This window comes from Salmo salar, chromosome ssa03, assembly GCF_905237065.1.
Source record: "Salmo salar chromosome ssa03, Ssal_v3.1, whole genome shotgun sequence".
NCBI classification, from domain to species: domain Eukaryota; kingdom Metazoa; phylum Chordata; class Actinopteri; order Salmoniformes; family Salmonidae; genus Salmo; species Salmo salar.
Genome location: NC_059444.1, coordinates 95,339,825 through 95,348,607, shown reverse-complemented (window position 1 = coordinate 95,348,607; position 8,783 = coordinate 95,339,825).

Genomic DNA, 8,783 nt, shown 5'->3' with positions numbered 1-8,783 from the left:
CTTCTCCTCCCTTAACCCTCCCTCTCTTCTTCTCCTCCCTCAACTCTCCCTCTCTTCTTCTCCTCCCTTAACCCTCCCTCTCTTCTTCTCCTCCCTCAACTCTCCCTCTCTTCTTCTCCTCCCTTAACCCTCCCTCTCTTCTTCTCCTCCCTCAACCTCCCTCTCTTCTTATCCTCCCTTCTCCCTCCCTGTCTTTATCTCCTCCCCCTCCCTCCCTTCCCGCCGCCCTCAACCCTCCCTCTCTTCTTATCCTCCCTCAACTCTCCCACTCTCCTCCCTCAACCCTCCATCTCTTCTTCTCCACCCTCAAACCTCCCTCTCTTCTTCTCCTCCATCTCAACCCACCCTCTTCTTCTCCTCCCTCAACCCTCCCTCTCTTCCTCTCCTCCCTTAACCCTCCCTCTCTTCTTCTCCTCCATCAACCCTCCCTCTCTTCTCCTCCTCCCTCATTCCTCCCTCTCTCCCCTCCTCCCTTAACCCTCCCTCTCTTCTTCTCCTCCCTTAACCCTCCCTTTCTTCTCCTCCTCCCTCATTCCTCCCTCTCTCCCCTCCTCCCTTAACCCTCCCTCTCTTCTTCTCCTCCATCAACCCTCCCTCTCTTCTCCTCCTCCCTCATTCCTCCCTCTCTCCCCTCCTCCCTTAACCCTCCCTCTCTTCTTCTCCTCCCTCTCTCCTCCCTCATCTTCTCCTCCCTCCTCCATCCATCCCTCCCCTCCTCCTTCCCTCTCTTCTTCTTCCCCTCCCTCCCTCCCTCCCTCCCTCCCTCCCTCCCTCCCTCCCTCCCTCCCTCCCTCCCTCCCTCCCTCCCTCCCTCCCTCCCTCCCTCCCTCCCATAGTATAATGCACTAGGTATTGAATAGGGTGTCATCCAGGACATCACACACAGAGGAACACATGGGACTTATCATGTGAAGGCCAGTCATCAACCTTCCTTCCTTCCTTCCTTCCTTCCTTCCTTCCTTCCTTCCTTCCTTCCTTCCTTCCTTCCTTCCTTCCTTCCTTCCTTCCTTCCTTCCTTCCTTCCTTCCTTCCTTCCTTCCTTCCTTCCTTCCTTCCATCCATCCATCCATCCTTCCGTCCTTCCCTCAATCCCTCCTTTGCTTTTCTCTTCAAAAAGTAGGTATCTGTTAGAAGTTGGACTGCCGGTGTCTCAGCAGTCTGCGTTCTGTTCTGAAGCAGCCGGTCCTTCAGCAGTCTGCGTTCTGTTCTGAAGCAGCCGGTCCTTCAGCAGTCTGCGTTCTGTTCTGAAGCAGCCGGTCCTTCAGCAGTCTGCGTTCTGTTCTGAAGCATCCGGTCCTTCAGCAGTCTGCGTTCTGTTATGAAGCTGCCGGTCCTTCAGCAGTCTGCGTTCTGTTCCGAAGCAGCCGGTCCTTCAGCAGTCTGCGTTCTGTTCTGTGTTCCTTCTCACCTCTTCACCCTGCAGCCCTGTTACCACTAAGATACTTTAATGTTTGGTCAACTCTCAAATGGCACACTATTCCCTATGTAGGGCACAACTTTATGACAGAGCTCTATGTGACTCAGGTCAACAGTAGTGTACTGTAAAAGGAACTAGTGTGCTATTTGAGACAGTTGTTGTTGATGTGTATCTGTGAATGTTTATATGTACTGCTGTACTGTCATGTAGTATATGTAGGACCAATCATCAATACTTTGATCAATTCTTTAAAACATTTAATAAGAAAAACAGACTGTGGTTGTTTTGTGACTTGACTGTTGAGTTCCTTCTCCATCACACGCTCAGCCTTAACAACAACACATTGGTAAATAACCGTATACTAGGTAAGCTATAGAACCACTAGGTAGTTACAGTACATAGGACTTACCACTGTTCTATTTTACAAGTATTTACTAAAAATACAGGAACACACTGATCTTACCTCACCTTAGTTTATTAAACTGAGCAGGTACACTAAAGAGTGGTAAGTAAGTACAGCTAGTTAGAGCAATAGTTACATAACCCACCACTGTAGTTACTATACATGTAGTGTGGAAGAGGCCAGGACTTTATAAGTGTAGTAAGTTGTGTGTGCGTCCCAAAGTACACCCTAAAATACCCATTGGGCTCTGTTGAAACGTAGCGCACTACAAAGTGAATAGAGGGCTATTTGGGAAGCAACAGGTTATGTGTTGTCTTGTCTATTGTAGGGGGGGGGGGGGGGTAGTTTAGCCTGAGAGGTGGGTTGTCAGTACAGATTGACCAGTCAGTGACCAGGAAGGTGTCAGGCTGAGGCAGCAGGGGATTAAATAGGTTTGAACTGGCAACTCCACCTTTCGATAACAGGGACATAAAAAGTGTGTGTGTTGTGTGTATGTCTGTCCCTGTCTCAGCTGGTTCCCAGGGTTCTCTCCTCCAGGAGGGAATTCCTTAGCTCTGTGGCAGAGAGCCATGTCGGATCTCCCTGTGTGTGCATGTCAGTGTCCGTGTCCCTCCCCTCCTCTGCTAAGCGTGGGCATTCCTCTCCAACCAAAACAACTGGAACATTCACACACACACACACATACGCATGCACACACACACACACACACACACACACACACACACACACACACACACACACACACACACACACACACACACACACACACACACACACACACACACACACACACACACACACACACACTAAATGGCCATGTTGTGTGTGACCCGTAGCTGTTAGCCCATGGAGAGGTTAAGCTGATCCTGTTCCTCCCCACACACACACACACACACACACACACACACACACATACACACACACATACACACACACACACACACACACACACACACACACACACACACACACACACACACACACACACACACACACACACACACACACACACACACACACACACACACAGAGAAATTCATCATTACACAACCATTTAACTTTATTTGGTGTTTTATTGGATGCGAAATGACAACTTTGATATGGAAACATCACAAAGGTCTGGGAGTGGTGGAAGAGGTAAAGTCTGGGAGTGGTGGAAGAGGTCTGGGAGGGGTGGAAGAGGTCTGGGAGGGGTGGAAGAGGTAAAGTCTGGGAGTGGTGGAAGAGGTCTGGGAGTGGTGGAAGAGGTCTGGGAGTGGTGGAAGAGGTCTGGGAGGGGTGGAAGAGGTAAAGTCTGGGAGTGGTGGAAGAGGTCTGGGAGGGGTGGAAGAGGTAAAGTCTGGGAGTGGTGGAAGAGGTCTGGGAGGGGTGGAAGAGGTCTGGAAGTGGTGGGAGAGGTAAGGTCTGGGAGTGGTGGAAGAGGTCTTTGAGTGGTGGAAGAGGTAAGGTCTTGGAGTGGTGGAAGAGGTAAGGTCTGGAAGTGGTGGAAGAGGTAAGGTCTGGGAGTGGTGGAAGAGGTAAGGTCTGGGAGTGGTGGAAGAGGTAAGGTCTGGGAGTGGTGGAAGAGGTAAGGTCTGGGAGTGGTGGAAGAGGTAAAGTCTGGGAGTGGTGGAAGAGGTCTTGGAGTGGTGGAAGAGGTCTGGGAGTGGTGGAAGAGGTAAGGTCTGGGAGTGGTGGAAGAGGTAAGGCCTGGGAGTGGTGGAAGAGGTCTGGGAGTGGTGGAAGAGGTCTGGGAGTGGTGGAAGAGGTCTGGGAGTGGTGGAAGAGGTAAGTAACCGTGTGTATGTCTATGTATATCTTACTATTAACAAACATCCAATCTTTAAACATCCACTGTGCCAGGACATCCACTACAAGACAGAGCTGTACAGCTACGAGAGATTCATAAGTCAAACAGTTAACACAGGCAATATTGCTTTGGGTCAGACACAGCGACATTGTAGCTATAATGACCAAGGGGGCTGTATTTATATCAAGTCTCTCAGAGTAGGAACGCTGTTCTGGTATCAGGTCCCCTGTCCTGTCTAAATCATCTTATTCATTGATATTTAAAAGACCAAACTTATCTCAGATCAGCACGCACTTCTACTCTGAGATGTTTGATACGTCGATACGGCCCCAGATGTTCATCTTCAACAACAAAAAGGACCAATTGCTCTTGACAGCGATTGTACCACCAGAATACGTGTTTATACTCAATGAAACAGATGAGTCAAACAAACATATAGACACACGTAGTACCAAAACAGACAGCAAATATCATCTGTTCCAGATGGAGGAACACTGACACACAGACTGGCAGACCACTGGCAGACCACAACGCATCAAGTGTGTCCCAAAGGACACCCTATTCCCTATATAGTGCACTACTTTTGACCAGAGACCTATGGGCCCTATTCCCTATATAGTGCACTACTTGTGACCAGAGCCCTATAGGGTACACTTTCTCGGGAATAGGGTGCTATTTAGGACATAATAAACCCCAGTAAGTTAGACAGGAAGGAGTTAGAACCATGCCATTACAATGTGTGGGCTCTTTAAAGGGGAAAACGCTGGTCACTCAGGAAAGGCCTTCAAACAGGTGCATCGTGGGAGATGTTAGACTAAAAGCAGGAAGGGAGTGTAGTTTAGCTGGACTCCTAGATGTTCCAGGTAGAACTTGCACTTAGGCACAGTTCTAGGATCAGTTTCCCCTCCCCAATCCTAACCTTTACCATTAGGAGAGCAAACACATACTGACCTTAACTCAGTGTCTAATAACAACGTCAAGTCAAGTCTACAGAGTTTACTATTCCGTTAGTGAGCACCTCCAAGCAGCATTTACCAGCTGAGCTCACGTAGGAACCAACTCCAACCCGCCCTGCTGTAGTTAATGTCCATAGGTAGAGTCCCTTAGTGCTGGGACCAGCGGGGTAGAGTTCATCCAGACCACATCTCTAAAGACACAGACATGCAGCTACTCACAGACAACTAGACCCAGGAGGACGACACTGTGTGTGTCTTCACAATGACTCACTATTCATTATGTAGTGCAGTACTGTTGACAGAGGGTCCCTCTGTAGTTACATTTGGACTAAAACCCTACGTGCCATGATTGTGCACTACATAGGCAGCAGGGTTCCCTTTGGGATGCAACCTGTGTTTATAGTGACCGAGCTGAAGGAGGAGGAGAAAGAAAGCTCAGTAAAATCACTACTTGTTTGGTCCTAGATTAAAGCTGTGAAACTTTGAGAAAAAAAACATGTTTAAAAACCCATTCTAAAAGTTTGACGACACACAATCTGTTCTTCTCGTTAGGCTCTTCTCTTTTCTTTTGTACAATACCTAACTACATAATCTAACTACATCATCTAACTACGTTATCTAACAACATCATCTAACTACGTTATCTAACTACATCATCTAACTACATCATCTAACTACATCATCTAACTACATCATCTAACTACGTTATCTATCTACATTTACGTCGATTTGTTCATTTTTCATTAACAGCAGAAAAGGCCATAAATATATACTCACAGAAAAACAATTCTGAGATAAATATATATCTAATATCTATCTATCTATCTATATATATATATATATATGCATCAATTTTATAGAAAATAAATAAATAAATAATTATCTTCACTCACTAGCACAGTATATTTAGTATTTATACTTTTTTCATCACTTGTAATACAATCTTCACTGTAAAGTTGGCTAAACTAGGCTTGATACAGTATTGTACAGAATCATAATGTGTCCCAAATGGAACCCTGTTCCCTATATGGTGCACTAACTATTGACCTATGGAGGTAAACCTATGGTCTCTGATCAAAGCACTGCACAACATTGGGAATAGGGTGCCATTTGGGACAACCACAGCAGAAACAGTGGCGGTATTTCCACCATAGACCTGGATAGACAGCTCTAGCTCCACAAAGCCTGTTGTAGCATGGGCAGAGCCCAGGACTTCCACCATTTTGAAGTAGTCAACTGGCTGGGACTTGCTATGGGTTAGGAAAGGATTACATAATTCCATCCAGGTCAGCAGGACTGATCAGCCAATTTATTATACTCCTGAGCAAACATTACATAACTGCAGGTGCCAGTAAATCACCAACCTTGTCTTTATACCTGTTCAGACAACACCCTTCAGGGGGCAGTATGCACCCTTTCAGTTTGTTCACTGACTCATAGAAATAGTAGTAGTAGAAACTACTCTAAAATGAAGAAAGCCCTCAATGGTGCTGCCCATGCTGTCACAGTAGCCATAATGTAACAGATGTGAAGATGAGCCCTCTATCCAACTCTACGATTTCCACAGATTGTAAAGTTTGGATCCACCTCCAACTATTTCAAACCACTGATTATCAGCAACCGTTAGTTAGTCAACCACTTCAGAGAACATCAGCTATTTTATCAGTTAATGGGTGCATCCCAAATCAAAATAGCACCCTGTTACCTAAATAGTGCACTACTTTTGACCAGGGCCCAGTAGTGTACTGTGTACGGAATAGGGTGTCATTTGGGATGCACACCAATGTGTTGTCAGTTGAACACTGTAAAGAGTAGAGGCATGGTCTCAACCTAGTGATTCAGTCCACTGTACCTGTGTTAGCACCAGTCTGTCAGCACTGAGGCACTACGACCATGATAGCACCACAGGCACCTGGTAACCCAATACAGCTGGGTTAGAACACCAGGTAACCCAATACAGCTGGGTTAGAACACCAGGTAACCCAATACAGCTGGGTTAGAACACCTGGTAACCCAATACAGCTGGGTTAGAACACCAGGTAACCCAATACAGCTGGGTTGGGCACCTGGTAATCCAATACAGCTGGGTTAGGGCACCTGGTAATCCAATACAGCTGGGTTAGGGCACCTGGTAACCCAATACAGCTGGGTTAGAACACCTGGTAACCCAATACAGCTGGGTTACAACACCTGGTAACCCAATACAGCTGGGTTAGAACACCTGCTAACCCAATACAGCTGGGTTAGAACACCAGGTAACCCAATACAGCTGGGTTAGAACACCTGGTAACCCAATACAGCTGGGTTAGGACACCAGGTAACCCAAAACAGCTGGGTTAGAACACCTGGTAATCCATTAACAGCTGGGTTAGAACACCTGGTAACGCAAAACAGCTGGGTTGGGCACCTGGTAACCTAAAACAGCTGGGTTAGGGCACCTGGTAACATTAAACAGCTGGGTTAGGGCACCTGGTAACGTAAAACAGCTGGGTTAGGGCACCTGGTAACGCAAAACAGCTGGGTTAGGGCACCTGGTAACCTAAAACAGCTGGGTTAGGGCACCTGGTAACCCATTAAACAGCTGGGTTAGGACACCTGGTAAACGAAAACAGCTGGGTTAGGGCACCTGGTAACCTAAAACAGCTGGATTAGGACACCTGGTAACCTAAAACAGCTGGGTTAGGGCACCTGGTAACCTAAAACAGCTGGGTTAGGGCACCTGGTAACCCAATACAGCTGGGTTAGAACACCTGGTAACCCAATACAGCTGGGTTAGAACACCAGGTAACCCAATACAGCTGGGTTAGAACACCTGGTAAACCAATACAGCTGGGTTAGGGCACCTGGTAATCCAATACAGCTGGATTAGAACACCTGGTAATCCAATACAGCTGGGTTAGGGCACCTGGTAACCCAATACAGCTGGGTTAGAACACCAGGTAACCCAATACAGCTGGGTTAGAACACCTGGTAATCCAATACAGCTGGGTTAGAACACCAGGTAACCCAATACAGCTGGGTTGGGCACCTGGTAACCTAAAACAGCTGGATTAGGACACCTGGTAACATTAAACAGCTGAGTTAGAGCACCTGGTAACCTAAAACAGCTGGGTTAGGGCACCTGGTAACGTAAAACAGCTGGGTTAGGGCAGCTGGTAACCTAAAACAGCTGGGTTAGGGCACCTGGTAACATTAAACAGCTGGGTTAGGGCACCTGGTAACGTAAAACAGCTGGGTTAGGGCACCTGGTAACCTAAAACAGCTGGGTTAGGGCACCTGGTAACCTAAAACAGCTGGGTTAGGGCACCTGGTAACCTAAAACAGCTGGGTTAGGGCACCTGGTAACCTAAAACAGCTGGGTTAGGGCACCTGGTAACCCAAAACAGCTGGGTTAGAACACCTGGTAACCCAATACAGCTGGGTTAGAACACCTGGTAACCCAATACAGCTGGGTTAGAACACCAGGTAACCCAATACAGCTGGGTTAGAACACCTGGTAAACCAATACAGCTGGGTTAGGGCACCTGGTAATCCAATACAGCTGGGTTAGAACACCTGGTAATCCAATACAGCTGGGTTAGGGCACCTGGTAATCCAATACAGCTGGGTTAGGGCACCTGGTAACCCAATACAGCTGGGTTAGAACACCTGGTAACCCAATACAGCTGGGTTAGAACACCTGGTAACCCAATACAGCTGGGTTAGAACACCTGGTAACCCAATACAGCTGGGTTAGAACACCAGGTAACCCAATACAGCTGGGTTAGAACACCTGGTAATCCAATACAGCTGGGTTAGAACACCAGGTAACCCAAAACAGCTGGGTTGGGCACCTGGTAACCTAAAACAGCTGGATTAGGACACCTGGTAACATTAAACAGCTGAGTTAGAGGACCTGGTAACATAAAACAGCCGGATTAGGGCACCTGGTAACCTAAAACAGCTGGGTTAGGGCACCTGGTAACATAAAACAGCTGGGTTAGGGCACCTGGTAATGTAAAACAGCTGGGTTAGGGCACCTGGTAACCTAAAACAGCTGGGTTAGGGCACCTGGTAACCTAAAACAGCTGGGTTAGGGCACCTGGTAACATTAAACAGCTGGGTTAGGGCACCTGGTAACGTAAAACAGCTGGGTTAGGGCACCTGGTAACCTAAAACAGCTGGGTTAGGACACCTTGTAACATTAAACAGCTGGGTTAGGGCTTGGGAAACTGTTTT